General features: G+C 44.7%; 1 protein-coding gene and 1 pseudogene across 5 annotated transcripts in view; both read left to right on the plus strand.

Annotated features, from left to right (window-relative positions):
- ELAVL4 (ELAV like RNA binding protein 4) overlaps positions 1-22,308 on the plus strand; it is a 224,134-nt gene that overhangs the window by 23,698 nt on the left and 178,128 nt on the right. The gene's annotated exons all lie outside the window — the stretch shown is intronic.
- On the plus strand, positions 12,576-13,733 carry LOC132567799 (squalene synthase-like; annotated as a pseudogene).

Consider the following 22,308-nt stretch of genomic DNA (forward strand, 5'->3'; position numbering starts at 1 on the left):
GGGACCTGTAAGAAACTTATGGGGAGGGTGCATTACTTCTCCCACTTTGCTTCCTTCCCCTCTTCTCTATCTTCCCCTTCTTTCTCACCTCCCTCTCTTCTCTGTCAATCTTCTCCCACATCCTCTGTCAATCCTCCCCCCTTCCTAGTTCTCCCTTCTCTGACAACCTTCCCTCCCTTTCTCCTCCAGTTATCTGCCAACCTACTCCCATCTATTTTGCCCCACCCCTTCTCTGATATTGTCCTTCTCTCCCCCCCCCCCTTGTCTGTCAACCAAACCCTTCTCTCTTTTGCCCCACCACTCCTCCATCAATCTTCCTCTGTGCTTCTGGTCAATATTCCCCCATCTCTCTTTCTCTGACTCCTTACCTTGATCTCTTCTTACAGGGGGCCCCCTCAAAACTCATGGGGGATCCCACCCTTTCTGCCCATAGCAGAGCCTGGTTTCAGGCTTCAGCAGCCACCTCCAGGTCTAGCTGTGGAAGCTGCAGTGTGAGGGGGCTGCTCTAGGCTTGGAGTGGCTCCCTGCTGCCAAATGAGGCATGGCTCTGAAGCATCTCCCAGATACCCTCACTGCTGACTGTCCTGAAGGAAAATAAGTATATATATAAGTATATATATATATATATATATATATAGTGTGTGTGTGTAAATCAGACTTTTCCCTGCAGCCACTGTGGCCGGACCTGCCTGTCCCGCATTGGTCTTGTCAGCCACCAGCGAGCCTGCAGCAGACGTGGACTATTGCACCCTTCTTAAATCTTCGTTCGCGAAGCCAAGCCTATATATATATATATATATATATATATATATATATATATATATATATATATATATATATATTGCATTTGCACATAGAGTAATCTTTTATTTGGGGAGAGAGGGGTCTGCCAGGTTTGCAGGAAAATCTGTTTTCAGTCTGTGTGGTCCCAATCAACAGATTTAGATACTCACAAATGGGGACCACTCTTTACTATTAGGTATATAAATATAAAAGTATTTTAGCAGGCTGAACAAGTAAACTTAAAGAGAACTGAGCTAATTTCAGCTGAAAGCTATGATTTTAATTAGTAAGCACGACCAGACTGCAGATCATTTGTGCTATTTTTGTGTTTTGTTCTATACACTGAACATCCTGTAAAATGAAGACATTTTGGTGGCCTTTTTGCTATCCTTCATATGGGACATCAGGTACACAGGTCAGAGTCTTTTGGCAGATCTTGCATCAGAATAGTGAGCCCCCCGCCCCCTCCCCATTCTCTGCAGTAACATCTGATATACAAGGGATCCTTAAAATGGTGGCTTACAAGCAGGGGTGTAACTGTGTCAAACTCATTTGTTACAAGGGCTGGATCTGACATAAATGGGACTTCATGGGGCCAGACCATGCAAATCATAAAATGTAATGTGAGGTAGTAGAGATATAAACTTTATAAAGGATACAGAGAAATGCAATTAAAGATATTATTTTTTACTTGAAATATAAACATGCTTAAAACTCTTGCATTGTTTTGTTTAAAATGGAAATGTGGGGGATAGTGGGATGTGGCAATGCAATTAAAAATCCAGAAAAAGCACAAGGATCACAGCAGAAACTAAAAATATAAACCAAAAATATAAAATGCTCTGGGTTTAGGAGAACAGGAAATGGCTGGGCATTGCAAACTTCTTCCCCTGGGAGTAGCCTATCTGGTCAGAGACCTTTATGGAAAGTCTATTCCACATTTTCCTTGCAGCTTTGCAAGCCAAAATTGCTTCCTGTTTCAGCCCACAAAGACAAGGCAGAAGGAGCTGGGAACTTAGGCAGCTTTGGAGCTTCAAGGGCAAGGACAGGAGGTGGGGGAAAGAGCCCTGAGGGCCTGATTAAAGCCCTGGGTGGGCCGGTTCTGGTCCATAAGCTGGACATTTGACACCTCTGATAAAGTAAATTGTAACATTACCAAGGACCTGTTGCAGGAACCATAGGCAAAGTAGATTCACATATTAGGGTAGCAATCAGTAGGTTTTTTAAAAATAATTTAGGTAGGGTTCATGGTGTTGCATTACAGGACTTTGTTAGAAGATTAGATTTATTAGCAGCCAAAGTGGATAACTGCCATGTCAGTCAAAGTTAATCTTATTACCTTGAGATTAATTTGATTATTCACCCTGGGGGGTGTTATAAGATATAAATGTATTTTCTGATTGTTGTTACAGTATCGGAAATTGTAGCAAAAATAGACCACATCCTGGAGACATGAAAATGACAGGATTTTATAGAATTGGGTTTAGGTCTCAGAACTTTTCTCACAGTTGTCTGAGGGGTCAGAGACAAATTTACCACAGTGGGCACAGTTAATTTACCACAGTTAATTTGTAATTTTAAGCTGCAGCCTGTGCCCTATCTGATAGAGGGTAGTGGGTCTACAACTCTACTGAGCCAAGTTTGAAGCCTTTCTCCAGCATAATTAGCCTTTGGACAACTTGAGGATGGTTGGATCCACCCCAGTGCTCACTACTTGTAACATTTCAGAATCATCCCACGATACTCTAAATAAAGAGAACAGTTTTGTCTTTTGCCAATTACATTGTTTTTTTCTTAAAACTTAAAGCCAAGTACCCTTAGAGTTGACCATTGTGGGGAGACATCTGTGGTGGTGTTAGGAGTAGCCCAAGAGTTCAGTCCATGATGGGATTTATAGCATTCCCTTTATAATTGGAAAAAGTTTAAAATAATTGGAATAAGTTACTTATGTGTAACATAGATTCAGGTGGGGAGGTGTATTGATTTAAAGCACAAGAATAAAGTTTGAGTCCAGTGGCACTTTAAGACCAACAAAGTTTAATTTTGTGTATAAGTTTTTGTGTGCGTGCACACTTCTTCAGGTATCTTCAAAAGACTTCCTTAAGCCTTACGTATAAGTGTGAGAGGGGGGTGTAGTTGCCAGGAAGTACTAGTTAGAGTCAGGATGCATAAGTAACTGAATAATAAGAATAGCTAAGATTGGATTAACGTAGTTGGTAAGGCCTGTGAATAGCAGCAAACTAGCAAACAAATAAAAGAGTTAAACAGATGTGAGAACTAAGTTTGAGTCCAGCGGCACCTTTAAGATCAACAACGTTTAATTCTGGGTATAAGTGATAACTAAGAGTGCAGATAACTGATTTAACATGTGTAGACAGATAAGAACCTGATATCTCTGTTAAGCACTGGGGGTTCCATTGTCCTGAGTGGTGTAATGACTTGTAATTCAGCAATCTTCTGTTTCAGTCTGTTTCTGAAATTCCTTTGCAATAAATCAGCCAATTTGAGGTCTCTCATTGAGTACCCTGGGAGGCTGAAATGTTGATGCCAGATTTGTGTCTATTTATCCTTTGGAGTAGGGTTTTACCTGTTAGCCTTCTGTAGAGAACTGAATGGCATTGTTGGCATTTAATGGCATATACATTGTTAGAAGATGAGCAAGTGAATGAGCCTGGGGTAGTGTAGTTGAAGTTGCTAGGAAGTCATTTTCAATGTATCTGAAGAAGTGTGTATCTACACATACTAAGTCACTCAGTTCTCACTTATACCAAGAGTTAGACTTTGTTGATGTTAACGTTGCCAATGAATGAAGTCAAACGTAGTTCTCACATCTGTTTGTTAACTCTTTTATTTGTATGCTAATTTGCTGCTATTCCCAGATTTTACCAACAGCATTAATCCAGTCTTAGCTGTACTTATAGCTCAGTTACTTATGCATCTCGTCTCTAACTAGTCTTTCTTGGCAACTAACCCCCACCCACCTTCTCTTTATTTATGTGTAAGCCTTGAGGAAGTATGTTTCAAGGTATCTGAAGAAGTGTACATGCACCCTATGAAAAGGTTAAAATACTTGGGGCTCTTTAGCTTGGAGAAACCTCGACTGGGGGGTGCCACGATAGAGGTTTACAAGATTATGCATGGGATAGAGAAGGTAGAGAAAGAAGTCCTTTTCTCTCTTTCTCACAATACAAGAGCTTGTGGACACTCAACAAAATTGCTGAGCTGTCAGGTTAGAACAGATAAAAGGAAGTACTTCTGCACCCAAAGGGTGATTAACTGCCACAGGAGGTGGAATTCACTGCCACAGGAGGTGGTGGTGGCTACAAGCATAGACAGCTTCAAGAGGGGATTGGGTAAACATACGGAGCAGAGGTCCATCAGTGGCTATTAGCCACAATTGTTGGGACTCTCTGTCAGGGGCATGATGCTCTGTATTCTTGGTGCTTGGGTGAGGGGCAACAGTGGCAGGGCTTCTAGTGTCCCGGCCCCACTGATGGACCTCCTGATGGCACCACTGTGTGACACAGAGTGTTTTTTGGGCCACTGTGTGACACAGAGTGTTAGACTGGATGGGCCATTGGCCTGATCCAACATGGCTACTCTTATGTTATGTTCACACAAAAGCTTATACCCAGAATTAAACTTTGGTCTCAAAGGTGCTACTCAAAGCTTATTCTATTATGCGTAACTTGTGACTTCTGAGATTACGTTTATCCTGTAAAAAGCTAGGAATAAAAATACACTTTCATTGGGAATATTTTGTCATTGTGAATAAAAAAAAATGTTTGTTGACATTTGTCACAATCATTTCAGTGACATAATTACATGGCTCAGGTACCTGTAGATTACTAGGGGTTGGAATCTTTCACTTCTAACTCTCACAAATTCAGTGCATCAAAATTTGTCAAGGATGGATAACAGATTTTTCAAATGTGAGGGCAACAGATACAGTGTATGTATGTTGAACTGAATATGTCTCACAGGAGTAAACTTGTACCTTTTAAACTCATAAAAAGGAAATGCAAATTAAGCCTGCTGTATGCAAATAAATAATCAAAACATTGAGCACACCACCCAGTCTTGTCATACTTGAATGACAGGATGTTCCCCATCACTAGCATGGTTAGACTGCTAATATGCATCATGTTGTAGCATTTGGCCACTTAACTTTTTTGAATCAGCATTCTCACATGTTACTGTGGTAATTTTATTTTTTTTCTTCTGATACTTTTTTGGTTTTTTAAACTTGCCTTTGCAGTTACAGTGCCCATTTTTAATGTCCCTGTATTATGGACTAAATTTCAGATTAAATAGTAGAGACATAATTTTTTGTCAATTTAAAATCCAACTGATAAATTTTTATCAAATTATAACAATTTTTCTGTTACAGGTTATTTTAACTAATAAGGAATTCTTCTTTAATCCATATTTATTTGGGAAAGTGAAGCAGAAGATACTGTGTAAATGTATTATTTGCTGCAAGTTATGTCAAAATGCAGAGGGTTAAAGGATTCATTTCTGGGATATTGGATTTGCCTGGAGGCAGAGCTGCTCTAAAACTTAGCTTTTATTTTGTGTTCATGATGTATTTATTCAGCATATAATAGCAAGTCTAGTTGTGCAGTATAGCTGCTTTAATAGGAGCAGTCAACACTGAAACCTGACAATTCATTAGACCAAAAAAATAAGTTTTTTGAGATTCCACAAATAAGTGTTCGCTGTTCCTTTCTGGGTCCCCACCCTAGACACTACCCTATTTCAGCATCAAGAAGACAGTTTAATGGCAAAATCTAGTCAAAGTTGGGCACTTCCAAGTCCCATTGATTTTTGATGGGAGAGATTTAAACATGTGTGTAACTCCTCTTGGAGCCAGTGTGTCTTAAGAGCAATTTTTTTCCAGTTTAAGATTTTTATTGACAACAAAAGAAAAAGGAAACAACATACATAATACACATAACATAAAAAGAAAAGAAAAAATATATATACACTATTATACCTATATACATCATCATCATCTAATGGAACGAATGGACTAAAACTAATACAAATAATATTATTCTATCAATTCAAAACCCAGTTGTTTAGCCCATACATACATAGGATTCCAAGTTTTCTTACACTCTTCTACATTTCCTTCTTTCAACCTATAAGTTAGCATATCCATTTCTGCTGCATCAAGCAATTTAAACATAAATTCCTTTTTATTCGGTATTTGAGACGTTTTCCAGTATTTAGCATATAAAATCCTTGCTACTGTAACAATATGGAGCAATAGCTTTTTCGTTGTTTTAGGTAAGGAGATTTTACATATATTTAACAAGTATAATTCTGGTACATGAGGGATTCTCATTTTTAAAATCTTTTGGCACCAGAGAGATATTTGCACCCAATTTTTTTTGGCTAAATCACATTTCCACCACATATGGTATAGCAAGCCTTTCACTTTACCACATTTCCAACACTTATCGGAAGTGTTCGGGAAGGCTCTAGAAAGCTTTTCCGGAGTAAAATACCATCGGTAAGCCATTTTATATAAATTTTCTTTAAAAAGGGAGGACTTCGTCAATTTCAGATTTTCCTTCCATATTTTCTCCCATTCGTTTAATTCAATAGTATAGCCAAAATCTTGCATCCATTTAACCCAATTTTCTTTTACACTTTCATCTTGCATTTTCAAATCTAACAACCAATTATAAATTCTAGAAACAAGTTTTCAATCTGATTCCAATATAATATGGTCAAATTCATTCAGTTTTTTGGCGAAGCCCTTATCCATCTTATACCTTGACTTAATTTGCATTTTAAGCCACCAATCCATTCTAGTATTTTCATCAATATTCAAATCATGCTTAGCATCTAGTAAACATTCGTAGGTATAGTTATCTCCCCAGCTAAAGAGATTTGGTTGAACCGACGCTTCAACAGGGGGAAGCCATTTGGGAGTATATCTATACACTTGTTTTTTCACCTCAGACCATGTCTTAAACAATGATTTCCTTACTTCATGTCTAAGAAAAATACTTCCTTTTGTTGGATCCTCATCTGCCAGTCTGAGAGGACAATACTGACTTTGATGGACCAAAGGTCTGATTCAGTATAAGGCATCTTCATATGTTCATACCATATATATGAGTGCCACCCTTTTACCAAATCGGCTCCTTCTAGTGTTAAAAGTCTTTTATTTCTTAATAACAGCCAATCCTTAACCCTGGTCAAGACACATGCTTTGTGGTAGGTCTGCCAATCTGGTAAGGCAACCCCCCCCCCTTTTCTTTACTATCTTGTAAAACTTTCAACTTGATTCCGGGTTTTTTATTTTGCAAAATAAATCTTGTCACTATTTTATTTAGTTGTTTTAAAAAAAATTTAGGTAGGATAATTGGTATCATTTGGAACAAAAATAGTACTCTCGGGAGCACGTTCATTTTAACTGATGCAATTCTCCCCAATAAGGAGATTTGCAACTCACACCACCGTTCTAAATCTGTTTTAATCTCTTTTAGTATTTTTTCATAATACTTTTTCATGTCTTAAGAGCAATTTAAGAGTATTCTATCCTAAAGATTTTGGTTGGATCCAAACTAAATTTTCCATCAATGGAATGGAACTTTCTTGTCTGCTGCAGCCCACGAATCTCCAAAAAATGTTGCTCTAGGAACATGGGGGACCCTGAGAAGCTATGGGGGGCGGGGGTGTGTGATGTGTGTTTGCAGCTGGAAGGGCAAATTGGTAGAAATTGTCACTTTAGTCCAGATCCATTCCTTGGAGTTTAGTTTATGGGTAAGGGTATGAGTTCTAAATGCTGGTGAGGATCAGACTGGATGTAAAAGGGAAGCCATTTATATGCTGCTAGAGTGGATTATATTGGTTTATGTAGCTTTTTGTTCCCCTATATATTCCTTCTGTGATCTTTCAACTAGTGCAAGAAATGAATTTCCATGGCTCCAGAAGATGTAGGAGTTAAGAGCTGGTTTTTAATTTTTCTTCCTTTCTATGAACTGGCATCGGTTAAATCTAGAGTTGTAGCCAGGATTTTTTTAGGTTGGGGGGCTTTTAAAAAAATTGGGGGAAGTGCTCAAATTTTTTTAAAAGCCCCAGACCTAAAATGTTCTGGCTATAGAGGTGCCCAACTCTCACTCTTTGCCAAGAAGACCTGCTGCCTCTTGCTCACCCTGTTGCTATTCTGTTCTGCTCAGTAGGGGGGTGGGGGAGAGGTAAGCCAGCAGGCCAGGTCTCTGTGCTTTTGCAGCTGACTGCAAGAAGCAGGGAGACCTGCTATCTTTCACCCTTCTGTCCTGCTTGGACCGAGCAGGACAGGAGAGAGAGGTGGAGACAGCAGACTGAGCCTCCATGCTTTCACAGCCAGCTTTAAAGCCAGCTGCAAGAAACAGGGAGACCTGCCGTGGTCACCTCTTGCCCTCCCTGATTCAGGACCCCTGAGTTCAGGGGCCTGAACTGGAAATCAGGGACTACAGGGGCTGTAGCGGCTACAGGCCTGGTTAAATCAGGAATATGATGCAGTAGTCAAAATCTGTAACCAAAAGCATGAGAAACCTAGAGCAATAAACAAGTTGCTTTCCTGGAACATGAACAATTCCAGGAAATGAACTTTCCCAGTATCTGTGCTGTAGAGCTGGTAAACTTTATATTGCCACATTTAATTATACTGATAATGAGATACCAGTGATATCTTAGAGTAGCACATCTTGAGGGACAGGCAGGAGGCAAAACGCCAGGAGGGAACATTGGGTTGGGGGTGTGGATCGCTATACATCCCCAGGGAGAGAAAAATTAACAACATGAGATGAGGCAGGAAGTTGGGGAGATAAGAGACAGAGGAAGGGGAAATGGCAGGTAGGTTTACCTGTGGAAGTGTGTATTAAATACCCTGTCACCAGGTGAGACCAAACACTAATGGAGCTGTTTATTTATTTATTTATTTTAGTATATTTGTATTCTGCCCATTCCCCAGAGGGCTCAGGGTGGAGTACAAGATATGATAAAACAATACAATAAAAAACATTTTATAAACAAACAACTCAACGGCACTCAGAAAATTTTCCATATCATCGCATATTGCCCAGCCTGGCCATCTCACATCATAAGATGTTATCCCATGGAGATGGCAGATATTATTCCATTTATAGCACAGGTGACAATGCCCGCAGGGGAGGCCAACCAGATCAACTAAAAGCCTGGCGGAAGAGCTCTGTTTTACAGACCCTACAGAAGGCTTAGCCAGGTAGGGCCCGGGTCTCTGTAGGGAGCTGATTCCACCAGGTCGGGGCCAGAACGGAAAAAGTCCTGGCCCTAGTTGAAGCAAGGCATGTGTCTCTTGGGCCACTTATCAACAGATAGAGCTGGGTGTCATCAGCGTACTGGTGGCAACCCAGCCCAAAACCTCAGGCAATCTGGACAAGGGGGATCATATAGATGTTAAACAATATTGGTGAGGGAATGGCTCCCTGCGGCACTCCATATATAAGTGGAAGCTGCAAGGAAGCCTGCTTTCCAAGCACCACCCTTTGTCCCCATCCCCGGAGAAAGGAGGAAAACCATTGTAAGGCCACCCTCCCCCGAACTCCGGCAATGGCAAGGCGGTGGGGTCATAAGGTTGTAATCGACCATGTCAAATGCTGCCGACAGATCAAGAAGTATCAGCAGTGCTGACCCGCCTTAATCCAGATGCCGTCTTAGGTCATCTGTAAGAGCAACCAGAACAGTCTCCGTCCCATGGCCTGGGTGAAAGTTGGACTGGAATGGATCCAAGGTGGATGTCTCATCCAGGAAAACCTGTAACTGCTCCACCACCACTTTCTCAACTACCTTACCCAGAAACAGTAAATTCTAAACTGGCTGTCATTGGCCAAGACCCCATGGTCTAATGCTGGTTTTTTCAAAAGTGGACAAACCACTGCCTCCTTCAATTTCTCTGCGAAGGTCCCTGTTGAAAGGGACAAGTTTACAATATCACCCAGAGAGTCCCTGATACCATTCCGACAGGCTTTCACCTGCCAGGATGGACAGTGAGCCAGGGGACAAGTGGTAGGCTTCACTGCAGCCAGGATCCTGTCCACACGCTCCGGCAAGAGCCAACTGAAGCAGTCCAATATCGGACCAGAAGACAGCCAAGGAGCTTCCAGTTTGCGTACTGTATCAATCGTGATGTGTAGGTCCTGGTGGAGAGTCAAGACTTTATCTGCGAAACATGTCTCAAAGGCCTCAGAACCAATATCCAATTCCCTACCATTCTGATTGCCCAATGGCAAAACTGCTAATGACCAAATTACTCTAAATAATTGGACTGAACACAACTTTGCAGACTCTATGGAGGCTGCATAGAACTCTTTCTTAGTGGACTTCTTAGACCATTCATAGACCTTCATAAATGTTCTATAAGAGGTTCTTGACTCTTTGTCACGAGCACGTCGCCACACTAGCTCTAACCGTCTAAGTTGCTGTTTCATCCTCAACATGCTCCACAATATACCAGGGGCTGCTTTAGTATGACAACAAAGAGGGCGCTGGGGAGCGATGTCATCGATGGCAGTGGAGAACCAGGAGTACCAGTCCTCCACGAACTCATTCAATGACCCACCAGGGGGCATCAGATCTTGCAGAGCCTCCTGAAGCCGCTCTGGATCCATTTGGCTCCATGGGCGAGCATAAATCCGCTCACCGTCTAAATAGGAGGGAAGTTTCAGGTCTAATCGGGCTTTCAGGGCATAATGATCTGACCATGGAACTGTCACCAGATCTAGTAATATACCTGTCCCAAAGATCAAGTCCAGCGTGTGACCGGCCTGATGTGTGGAAGCCAATACAAATTGGCTGAGTCCTAATGCTTCCATGGACGACACCAGGTCCTGTGCCTGCTGAGATGCTATGTCATCAACATGGACATTGAAATCCCCCAGAACTAATAGCCTGGGGAAGTCCAATGCCCAGGTGGACACAGCATCCAGCAGGGCAGGCAGGCTTTCTGGTGGTGCAGTAGGCTGTCGGTACACCACCAAGGTTTCCAAACTCTCCTCAGCTTCCCACACTAGGCCAACACACTCAATGCCGACAATGTTTGGGACAGGAAGCATCCTGAAAGAAAAAGAATCCTGGACAAACACAGCAACTCCCCCGCCCATTTGTCTGAGACCGGTGGAGGACAGAAATAAACAGGGTAAGCTGGTTCAAGGCAACAGCGTCACCTTCCCGCATCCAGGTCTCTGTCGTACATACCAGGTCCATCTGCTGCTCCATGAGAAAATCTCACAGAGTATTTTTATTTATTTATTTATTCGGGACTTATATCCCGCCCTTCCCACGAGTGGCTCAGGGCGGCTTCCAACAGTTTATCAAGCATAAAATTAAACAATTTTAAGTATAAGCAATTAAATAATTAAACAGATAAAACCTTAAAAACCAGTACGTTTCAATTTCATAAAACAGTAAAACCTTAAAACCAATAACATTTCAATTTCGTATCAACAGATGGCTAGCCAGTTACATGAAGTCTTCATCCCAGCTAGGTGTAGGCTAGCCGGAAGAGGGTCGTCTTACAGGCCCTGCGGAACTGAACCAGGTCCCGCAGGGCCCTCACCTCTTCCGGCAGCTGGTTCCACCATGTGGGGGCCATAACGGAGAAAGCCCTTTCTCTGGTGGCTTTCAAGCGGGCTTCTTTTGGCCCAGGGATAGTGAGGAGATTTTGTGTTCCTGACCTCAGTGCTCTCTGGGGAACATGTGGGGAGAGACGGTCCTTCAGGTAGGCAGGTCCCAGGCCATATAGGGCTTTAAAGGTAATAACCAGCACCTTGTACCGGACTCGGTACATCACTGGGAGCCAGTGCAGAGTCCGAAGACCCGGCCGAATGTGTCCCCACTTTGGGAGACCCAGTAACAGCCGGGCCGCGGCATTCTGCACCAGCTGCAATTTCCGAGTCCGGGACAGGGGCAGCCCCATGTAGAGGGCATTGCAGTAGTCCAACCTCGAGGTGACCGTAGCATGGATCACTGTTGCCAGATCGTCGCGCTCCAGGAAGGGGGCCAGCTGCCTTGCCCGCCTAAGATGAAAAAATGCGGACTTGGCAGCGGCTGCTATCTGAGCCTCCATCTTTAAGGAAGGCTCCAACAGCACCCCCAGGCTCCTGACTCTGTCCGCCGCCGTCAACGGCGCACCATCAAAAGCTGGCAGGGGGATCCCCCCCTGGGCCGCGGCGACCCAAGCAAAGGACCTCTGTCTTCGTAGGATTTAACTTCAGCCCACTCAGTCTGAGCCACTCAGCCACGGCCCGTAATGCCTGGTCAAGATTTTCCGGGGCACAGACCGGCTGGCCATCCATCAGTAGATAGAGCTGGGTGTCATCAGCATACTGGTGACACCCCAGCCCATACCTTCGGGCAATCTGGGCAAGAGGCCGCATATAGATGTTAAATAACATCGGGGAGAGAACCGCCCCTTGGGGCATACCACAATCGAGTGTGCGCCTTCGGGATAGCTCCCCCCCAATTGCGACCCTTTGTCCCCGACCTTCTAGGAAAGAGGAAAGCCACTGTAAGGCCAACCCCTGTATCCCCGCGTCGGCGAGGCGGCACGTCAGTAGCCGATGGTCGACCGTGTCGAACGCTGCCGACAGGTCTAACAGCATCAGCACCGCCGAGCCACCCTGATCCAGATGCCGTTGAAGGTATCGAGTAGCGATCTTATTATTGATGGACCTGGCATTAATCAACACCAGTGTTGGAGATGGGATCTTCCTAGCCCCACAACCAACATGCCTCAGGATGGGACATAGGTGGGAATGGGTCCAATCATTTCCATATCTCTGGCTCTGTTGAAATGGTTAGGTCATCCAGAAGAGCATTACAACCTTGTGAAGTTTAAGATGGGTGGCTATAAGGCAGTGATGCCCAAGGTAGACGAGGACTCACTCAGTGACAGCCTCCGTACTTGTTACAAGTATTTAAATTAGACCAGCCAGAGTTTCCCTGCCATCATCCAAGTGCTTGATGGAGAGCTGCGCAATGCAGTGTGCATCTTCTACTTGGTTCTCTGAGCCCTGGACACGGTTGAGGATGACATGACCATCAATCTAGAAATGAAGGTCCCCATGCTAGAGAACTTTCACACCTATCTGTACCAGCCAGACTGGAAATTCACAGAGAGCAAGGAGAAAGACAGACAGGTGCTAGTGGACTTCCCGACAATCTCTTTGGAGTTTTGGAACTTGGCAAAAATCTATCAGGATGTTATTGCTGAAGACTGCCACAAGATGGGCCTTGGGATCGCCGAGTTTCTGGAAAAGAAAGTGGATTTCAAGCAGGATTGGGACATGCATTGCCACTAGTTTGCTGACCTGGTTGGGATCGGCCTCTCATGGCTCTTTTCTGCATCCAAGCTGGAAGATCCCATTGCTGGACAAGACACAGAAATCACCAACTCCATGGGCCTCTTCCTGCAGAAAACCAACATCATTTGAGACTACTTGGAGGACCAATTTGAAGACAGAGAATTTTGGCTCAGTGAGGTTTGGAGCAAGTATGTGAAGAAGCTGTCTGATATGGCCAAGTCAGAGAACATTGACAAGGCTGTCCAGTGTATGAACGAACTCATCACCAACACACTCCATTATGTTCCTGATGTCTTGATTTACTTATCCCAGCTGAAAAACCAAAGCATGTTCAATTTCTGTGCTATTTCCCAGGTGATGGCCATTGCCACTTTGGCTGCCTGCTACAGCAACAAGCAGGTTTTCAGGAGTGTGGTGAAGATCCAGCAGGGACAAGCCATCCCTGATGATCGACGCCACCAACATGGAAGCTGTCAAAGCCATTTTGTACCAGTATGTGGAAGAGATCTACCAGAAGATCCCAAGCATTGATCCTTCTTCCAACAGAACTCAAGAGATCATCACCTTCGTCTGATCCATGAGCATACCCAGCAACACCCTCATCTCTCAGGTCCAGGCTAAAAAAAAATATTCGGAATTATTCAGATCTGGAAATATACAGGGCCCAAAATATTCAGAATACTGTATATTTCCGAATACCAGTATTCAGAATAGCCATATATACGGGAGATATACAGCTATTTCCGAATATATGGCCCTATATACCCTATGGGCCATTGAAATCAATGGCAAAATAGGGTATATTGGAAACCACCTGGAGGTGAGGCGGTTTGAGGGAGAGCCCCCAAATTTGCAGACAACCTGCAGGGAACCCTCCCGTACAAACCTTCCAAGTCCCAAAAAGGTTGGGCCAGGGGGTCCCATTCCAGGGGCACCCAAAGAGGGTGCCCCTATCCAACTATTATATCCTATGGGCCATTGAACTCAATGGCAACATAGGGCGTAATCAGAGGCTGCTGAGGGGCAGGGGGTTTGAGGGAGAGCCCCCAAAACTGCAGGGAACCTGCAGGGGACTCTCCTCCACAAAACCCCCAAGTCCCAAAAAGATTGGGCCAGGAGGTCCCTATCTGTAAGCTCCCCAAAAGGCCCATTGCTACCAATGTTGGGGAAAGCCCAATTAGCCACTTCCTCCACTATAATTGCTGTGGGAAAAGTGGCTCAGGCCAGAAGGGGGTTTGAGGGAGAGCCCCCAAAACTTCAGGGCAGCTTCGGGGACTCCCCCATATGCAACCTCCCATGGCCCAAAAAGACTGCACCCATCTGTGGGCACCCCAGAAGGAACACTGTTCCCAATGGTGAGAAAAAACCAATTAGCCACTTCTCCTACTGTAATTATCATGGGAAAAATGGCTCTAGGGAGCAGGGAGTTTTGCGGAGAGCCCCCAAAACTGCTGTGCAGCTTCAGGGCACTGTCCCACACAAAACCCACAAGGCCAAAAAGGGGTCCAATTCTTGGGGCACCCGAAGCCAAACTTAACTTCAAATCAGAGAATCTCTATAGGACCTCCAATGCACTAAATCTATCTATCTACTACTTTATGTACCCTGGCACCAATATAAACCTAGCTGCCAACTTCAGTGCCACACAAGATACAATCTGCTCAAGGTCTGCTCTGCAGACCTGGCTACAGGAAACCCAGATGCCAACTCTCCAGCCCTGCCCCAAACAACGCGGGGGGGAGCTGGCCAAGCACACCAACCATGCTGGTTCTGGGACTCTCACCCAGATGCCAGCTTCACTGTCATGGAACACACAATCTACAGATGCCAGTTCTCCAGCCCCGCCCCAAACAACACAACTCTCAAACAAGAGAAGCAGTGGACCATACCTAGCTCCACATCATTCTGTATCTGACACAAAGCAAGAAGCATTCAGACATACCTTGAGCAATGGATGGTTGGCTGGTCCAGGCTCTTTGGCGTTGCCCAGGGGTGGGGCGCACTGCCAGTCAAAAGCCTCAAGCTCTTCCTGCAGCCTAACAACCAGAGCGCGCACTCCTGGAAGAACATCTGCATGGCCTTGAGCTGGCACTAGAAACGAGGACAGGTCCTCACGGGCCATGTGGACCATGGGGACGACCAGTGCGATGCTCGCCGTATCAGATGAGAGCATTTCTGTGTGGGTCTTGAAGGGCCCAAGAACCTCCACAGTCTGAGAAATGACTACCCAATCCTCTTGGGTGAGACAGTTCTCATCCCAAAAGACCCTCATCTCAGAGACAAAGGCATCCAGGGCTGCTCTCTGCTCCAGCATGCGCTCCAGCATGGCACAGGTGGAGTTCCAGCGTGTGCTGATGTCACTGATCAGGCAGTGCCCTGGCACGCCTGTCAGTGTCTGTTTCTCACGCAGCAGATACAAGTCCGTATTGCTGCATGAGAAGTGGCCCGTGATGTGTCGACACTTCTGCAGCAGAAGTCGGTACTCATGGGTCGTGGCAGGATGCCGACGATCCTGGCTTTTCGTCTGGTCCAGGTGGAGAAGGTGGGCCATGCAAGGAAGGCATTTTAGGCCCTGACGCTGGACTGCCGCCTTGATGTTGGAGCCACCATCAGTCACCACAAAGCCCATGGAGATGTCCCTGCCTACCCAGCCCTCTAACTGCTGTGAGATAGATAGATAGATAGATAGATAGATAGATAGATAGATAGATAGATAGATAGATAGATAGATAGATAGATAGATAAATAAATAAAAGTGTCCGCCTTGTGTGGCGCATCGACTGCTTCGGTGTGCAGCAAGGCCCTGCGATAGCCGGCCCAGCAGCCCTGACCCTGCCTGCTGCTACTGCCACTCCCTCCCTGTAGCTCACTGGGTTGCCACCAATGTGCAGTCAGGGAGAGATACCCTTTGAACGCATGTTGGGAGCTTCATGAGGTGAAATGAACAGTTTCCCCAGCAGCACGGGACAAATGCTCCTTCACCACAGATCTGGTCGCCCTGAAAACAGATGGCACAATGGTCCTGCTAATGGTGGTTCTAGCAGGAACTTTGTACCAGGGCGCCAGGTACTCGAGGAACCCTAGCACCCCAGGATTCTCGACCACTGAAAATGGAAGCTCATGGGTTACTGACCTGGCAAGGTTCCAGGTGATCACCTTCCTGCTGTACCTAATTCCCTCTCTTGGCACAAAGGTGCCACCCCACCAAACATCTCAGGCAGAAATGCCTGGAATCCCTGCCCTGTCGCGGAACTCTCCTAGAGAGCTCTGGAGATAGTCGCGGTCAGATGGACCTCCTGGCTGGGTGGTGTTGGCCACTTGGGCACCCCAGCACCAGCCTGCTTGTCCTCCTTAAGAAGCACCACCTGGTGGAGTTTCCGCAGGTGGTTTCGCATCCCCCCCCCCCGGAGTCAGGTGGGCAGTGTCCCGTCCACGACTGATCCAGGCCCTGCATAGCTGGCACTGTGCATAGTGTGGATCCTCCGTAAGTCGGAAATGCTTCCAGACTTTGGAGGTGTATGGATGCCCAAGCTGACCAGCAGCTTGGGTGTCCAGGGCCACCTCCTGTGAGATTCTCGGGGCAGACACATCGTGTCTCAGGGTGGCAGGAGGGGTTGGCCGCTGGGGGAAGTGGATGGAGATGGAGGCATCTCGTGTATCTCCATCTCTTCCCCTTGCACCCCATGTGGCCTCCCCTCCTGACCATCCCCTACAGGCCTACTAATGCCTTTCTCAACCAGTTTCTCCTCCAACTCCTGCACAACACTCTGCACCCTCCTTGGGGTGATCGTTTTGGACAGAAAACTGTCCCCAAAGCCCATCTCCAAGGAGGACTGCTCTTGCTGCCCCTCCTCCGGCTGCTGAGGCCGAGTGACATCAGCTGGAGGAGAGACTGCCCGAGCAGCAAGCCCCTGCTCAGTGCCAGCACCTAATGGCACCTCTGCTGGGGATGAGCCAGCACCTAATGGCACCTCTGCTTCTTCATCACACTCTGGCCAGAGGTCGGAGTGCTGGAAGGCGGCTGTGGAGTGGCTCTTTCCAGGTGGGGGGGAACTGGGTCCTAACTCACTACACTGTACCCTGAACCAACAGGTGGCCTGACCTTTTTAAAAACCCTCCCACCAAAACTTGTTTTGTTTTTTTTATCCCTAACCTGTCCTTTTTTGGGGGTAGTAGTGGTCTGGTAAAGTTTAGGAGACTAGGTGATCCTGCCTCTACCTGGCTACAGTTTTTAAAAGACTGCTTTGAGATGAAGGCAATCCTTGTTATATTCTCCTAGTTAAACTTCTCCTAACTAGATCCTGGGACAAACCGGATTTCCTTGCAAACTAGAAATCAGGTGTCCCCTATGACTAGAGAGAAGCTGTGGTTAACTCTATAGAAATCTAAGGATGCACCGGCTTTTAGTGGCTGAAAGCAAGATGCACTGCAACCCTAGTCTCTTTAAAAGGGAGCCTGATGTTAAAAGTTGTGGCCTAATAGTCACGCTGCCTTTTATGAGAAACCTAAAATCTTTTTAAATTGCCCCTATCTGGCCTAGTTGAATTTTGAAGGAATATAAAGCCCTAAACTGGATTAATTTTTTTTTAAAATTTCAAAAATCCCCTTATTAGTGCAGCAAGCCTATTTAGTGGCCCTAGCCAAACTGAAAGCACCCTCAGACTCCAAAAATAACTATAAAAACATGAAAGTGACCCACCCCACACACCAGCTCCCTCACACCAACCAGAGGTAATTTAAAAAACCCAAAATGTGACAGAAAAAAAACTTAACTTTTAACCCCCCCCCCCTAAAAAAAAAAAGGAAACCAGAACAAGGAAAAGGGACAACAGGACAGGAGGCAAAACCAACAGCAACAAATCCAACTGAGAAAAGCCCAACAAACTCAACTGTTAAAGAACTTAACTTTTAACAATAAAAAACCTCAGGCCAAACCAGTCAACCCCCCCCCCCCCCAAAAAAACAAAAAAAAACAAAAAACAAAAACCAGAACAAGGAAAAGGAAAAGGAAAAGGAAAAGGGACAACAGGACAGGATGCAAAACCAACTGCAACAAATGCAAACAAATCGAACTGAGAAAAGTCCAACAAACTCAACTGTTAAAGAACTTAACTTCTAACAGTAAAAGTTAGGCCAAACATCAACCCCCCCCTCCCCCGGAACCAGAACCAGAAGAGAAAAGAAGCAAGAGCAGTGCAACACAGTAACAACAAATCAAACAGAGAACCCTTTTAAAACAGTAAAAAAAAAGACTTTTAACAGTACAAGAACTTAACCAACCCCTCCCCCCCAAAAAACCTTCACTCTAACCCCAAGAAATCTAAGCCACCCAAATCAGGAAAAGTAAAAGGACACTGCGCTTTTAAAAGTCCTCTTACTAAAGTAAGATATAGGCAAATTGGCAAACCCTACCCCCACCCCAGGCCCCCACCCCCTGCAGAACCCCCTAACCTCAAATAAGCTACCCATCCACATCTGGATAAGTAAAGGAACTCTGAGTCTTAAAAAGTCCTTTTTCTTTTATCCCAACTAAAATAAAAACAAGAACCCCAAGATTGTCTTACCTTAGATATCGTCTCCAGGCAGGTCAGGCTGAGAAAGAGCAGCAGCAGCTAAAGCCAAGGGCCAGTGCAGCACTATCTCTCTCTCACACCAACACAGCAGTAATGGAATGGAGTCCAGCCGGGCAGACTCCTTAAAAAGGTTCTCTGGCCCTACACAGAGCAGTTTCAAAAAATACCACTGCTCTGTGATTGGCCAGAGAACAGTGTTTACTTGGAAACCCAAGTAAACAAAAGAACAACAATATTGCTGATGGCTGGGTGATTAGCCCAGTCATCAGCTACACAACAGCCCTGCAAAGCATGCATTTGCAATGCATTTTGCAAATGCATGCTTTGGATTGACTGCTGGGGCTCCTCTCCCCCTCCCCCTCCTTCACTGATCCCAGGGAGGCTATGGGAGAGGCAGAAAAAGGCTTCCAAAGACGGAAAAGGAGGCAAGCAGCTTCCCTGAGGATTCAAAAGCTGCTTTCCGCCTTTTCTATGGACTTCTGTATACTTCCGAATATTGATTTGGGAAGTATACGGGGAGCCCTATATGACTCCTGTATAATGCCTTCCAATTGGATTCAAAAGTATATGGCGCCATATACTTCTGAATCGGGGTATTCGGCAGTCTATTCGGTTTGGCCGAACCGAATGCACACCCCTAGTCCAGGCCTCAGATTCAGCAGGAGCTCACAGAAGCACTGCTCCTGAACCTTTCTAAGGGTTCCCCCTCTTCCTCCCCACCTACCTTGTCCATTGAATAGTAGGTGCAGCTGCATAACAGTCCCTGGATTCCAGGATTAGGAGAACAGGCAGCCAGCCACCCATCGGTAGCATTGCCATGCCCCCAACAGCCCTCATTAACCCCTGGAGAATCCTGCACCACCCTGACTGGGGGGGGCAGCCCAGGAAAGCCTCAGGCTAGGGAGGCCTTGCTCGCCAGGGGCTCTCCTTTCTTGCTTTGGGTTGCTTTTGGTTGGGGGGCATGGCATATGCTAATGAGTTATGCTAATGAGCTCCATCACCTATTTTTCTACAAAATGACCCCTGCTCAGGTCAATTACTCACTCATCTATTTGTCCTGTGTTTGAGCACTGTCTCAAAAGCAATTGAGGTATATGTGCACATGGGTGAGAACTGAGCAGAGAACAGAGCTCTGAGGATAATTACTTTCAAGGAATGCCCCCCCCCCCCTTATCTCCCCCTCTTTTTTTGCATGTGTGGTGGGGAGATGTTGGATTCCCAAGACTGCAGGGAAACAGAACTCAGATTTTAGTCACAACCCAGTCAGGGCTGGAAATTTTAGCCTAGAAATACCTTCTGGATTTTGAAGTGTCTAACAAATAGCTGTTTATAGATTTGGATCCTTATTTTCTTTTTGGATGAACTGACTACAAACAAGTCTGTTTTGGGTCTTTCTTGATCTGACAGACAGACAGACGGATAGATACTTCAGACTGTTTTGATGTACATTTTGAATATAGGTTGCTTTTTAACTAGGATGCTAAATATGCATCTTTGCTGCTTGTGACTTTTGACAGATAAAATCAGGGGAGAGTAATGTAAGCCACTTTGGGTCCTTATTGGGTAGAAATGTAGTATTAAATGTAGCTTTAAATATTTTTTGCCCACATGCTAGTGGCCAAATTATTTTTATGATTTGAGCTAAGAATATATTATTTGAATTACGTAGGGGATGCTAAATGTATCTGGAAAACTGGAAATTGGTTTTCTGTCAGGCTGGTCAGATACAGGCTGAATATCAGTATGGGAATATAAAATAAATACAGATAATCAAGAAAGGAGGATAACAACAACAATATATATATATTATGTATCTGTAAGTTAGCTGCCATGATTCTGGGACATTGCTTCTGCATATTCTTCATCTGACAATTTTAGCATACCTGAAAAGAATCCAGGTGTCCTCAGCCTTCTCATCCCTGGTACCTACTTGGTGGAACTCCCTGCTGAATGACATCAGGGCCCTGTTGGATTTAATGCAATTCTGCAGGGCCTTTAAGACAGAAATGTTTTGCCAAGCTTATGGTTGAGGACAACAATGGGTTCCATCTAGCCTGCACCTTCCTTCTTCCTCTCTGCACCAGGAAAGGACATTAAGCTTCAGGCCTCAGATTCAGTGGGAGCTCACAGGAGCGCAGCTTCTGAACCTTTCTGAGTTTCACCTCCTCCTTCTGAGAGTTCCACCTCCTTGTCCATTAAATAGTATGTGCAGCTGCATAACAATCCCTGGATGAGCTCCACCACCTATTTTTCTACAAAATGACCTCTGCTAAGCTGTATATCTGTGTGCCATCTGTAAGTTTTTGCTGAATAGTTTAGGTTGTTTTTAACTGTTTTAACTTGATATTTGAATTTGTATATTGGAAACGTTGTCCCCCACCCTGAGCCCTGTTGCACAGAGGAGGGTGGGTTATAAATCACATAAATCAATAAATAAAACTTTCAGTTGTTTTAATAATTTGAAGGATTACTTTACTTTGGTAGCATATTCAAAAATACTTTTACATATGAAAATGAAGTACTTAGGTCAACATATATAAATTTTGATTTATATGTTATTGCTTATATTTTAAAAGTGTTAATTCAAATACAAATACTGTTTGAAAATGCAGGGGAATTTTGGTATTTCCAGTTCAAAGTATTTAAAATATGGTAAGATATAAGCATTTTAAAAATCAGAATGCATTAATGCCTTTTAAAAACAGTTTGTGCTAATGTTTTTTGTAAATGACTCCCTCGGTAGAGAGGATTGATATGGAGTATAGTGTACTTTCTTTAACTATACTTCTACAAAATGTTGGTAGTATATACATAAGGTTAGATCCAAACAACCATGAGCCAAACTCTTCTCATACTCCCTATTCATTCAGCTTGACAAAAATGGTTCCTAGAGATTGCAAACTCCCAGTAGTTATCTGGAATGTAACTTGGCAAGGGAGTTTGTACTTGGAAGAGGGAAATGGCACAAGAAGCTGTGCCTCTACATTGGCATTTTGCCATTTCCATTAGCAAAAGAGGAGAGGGCTATTTTTGACCCCTGAAAAGGCTATGTCATAGATTGTGGGAGCCAAGTAAACAAAAAGCCTTGTAGGGTGGGGCCACAGTGAAGAGGGGAATGAAATGAGATTACATTGCTCCTTCTTGTGCCTGCTGTAAAACCAATAGGAGCCTATCCAACAGTCCATGGAGTAATGCATTTGTTGAGATGCAAGAAAACAGATGTGACACAAACATGACAGGAGTAATGGATAGGGTTGCTAGGTCGCAGCAACTGAGGGCTTCAGCCTGCCACCAACCAGCTGGATAGTGGGGGAAATCCCACCCCCAAACAATGATGTCATCATATGATAACCCTGATGTGGTGACATCATGATCTCATCACACCAGGGACACACACACATACACAGCAATGCTGTGATTTTGGGGGCAAATTATGGTTTTGAAGCAAGACATTCCCCAAACCGTAGAGTTTTGCTCCAAAACCAGAATGTTGCCCCCAATATCGCCAAGTTGATGATGGCACTTCTGGGTGAGTCATCGCATCAGGCTGCCATCCCTCGTTTGTTGTTGTTCAGTTGCATAGTCAAGTCCAACTCTTTGCAACCCCATGG

This window comes from Heteronotia binoei, chromosome 2 (genome assembly GCF_032191835.1).
Source record: "Heteronotia binoei isolate CCM8104 ecotype False Entrance Well chromosome 2, APGP_CSIRO_Hbin_v1, whole genome shotgun sequence".
Lineage (NCBI taxonomy): Eukaryota > Metazoa > Chordata > Lepidosauria > Squamata > Gekkonidae > Heteronotia > Heteronotia binoei.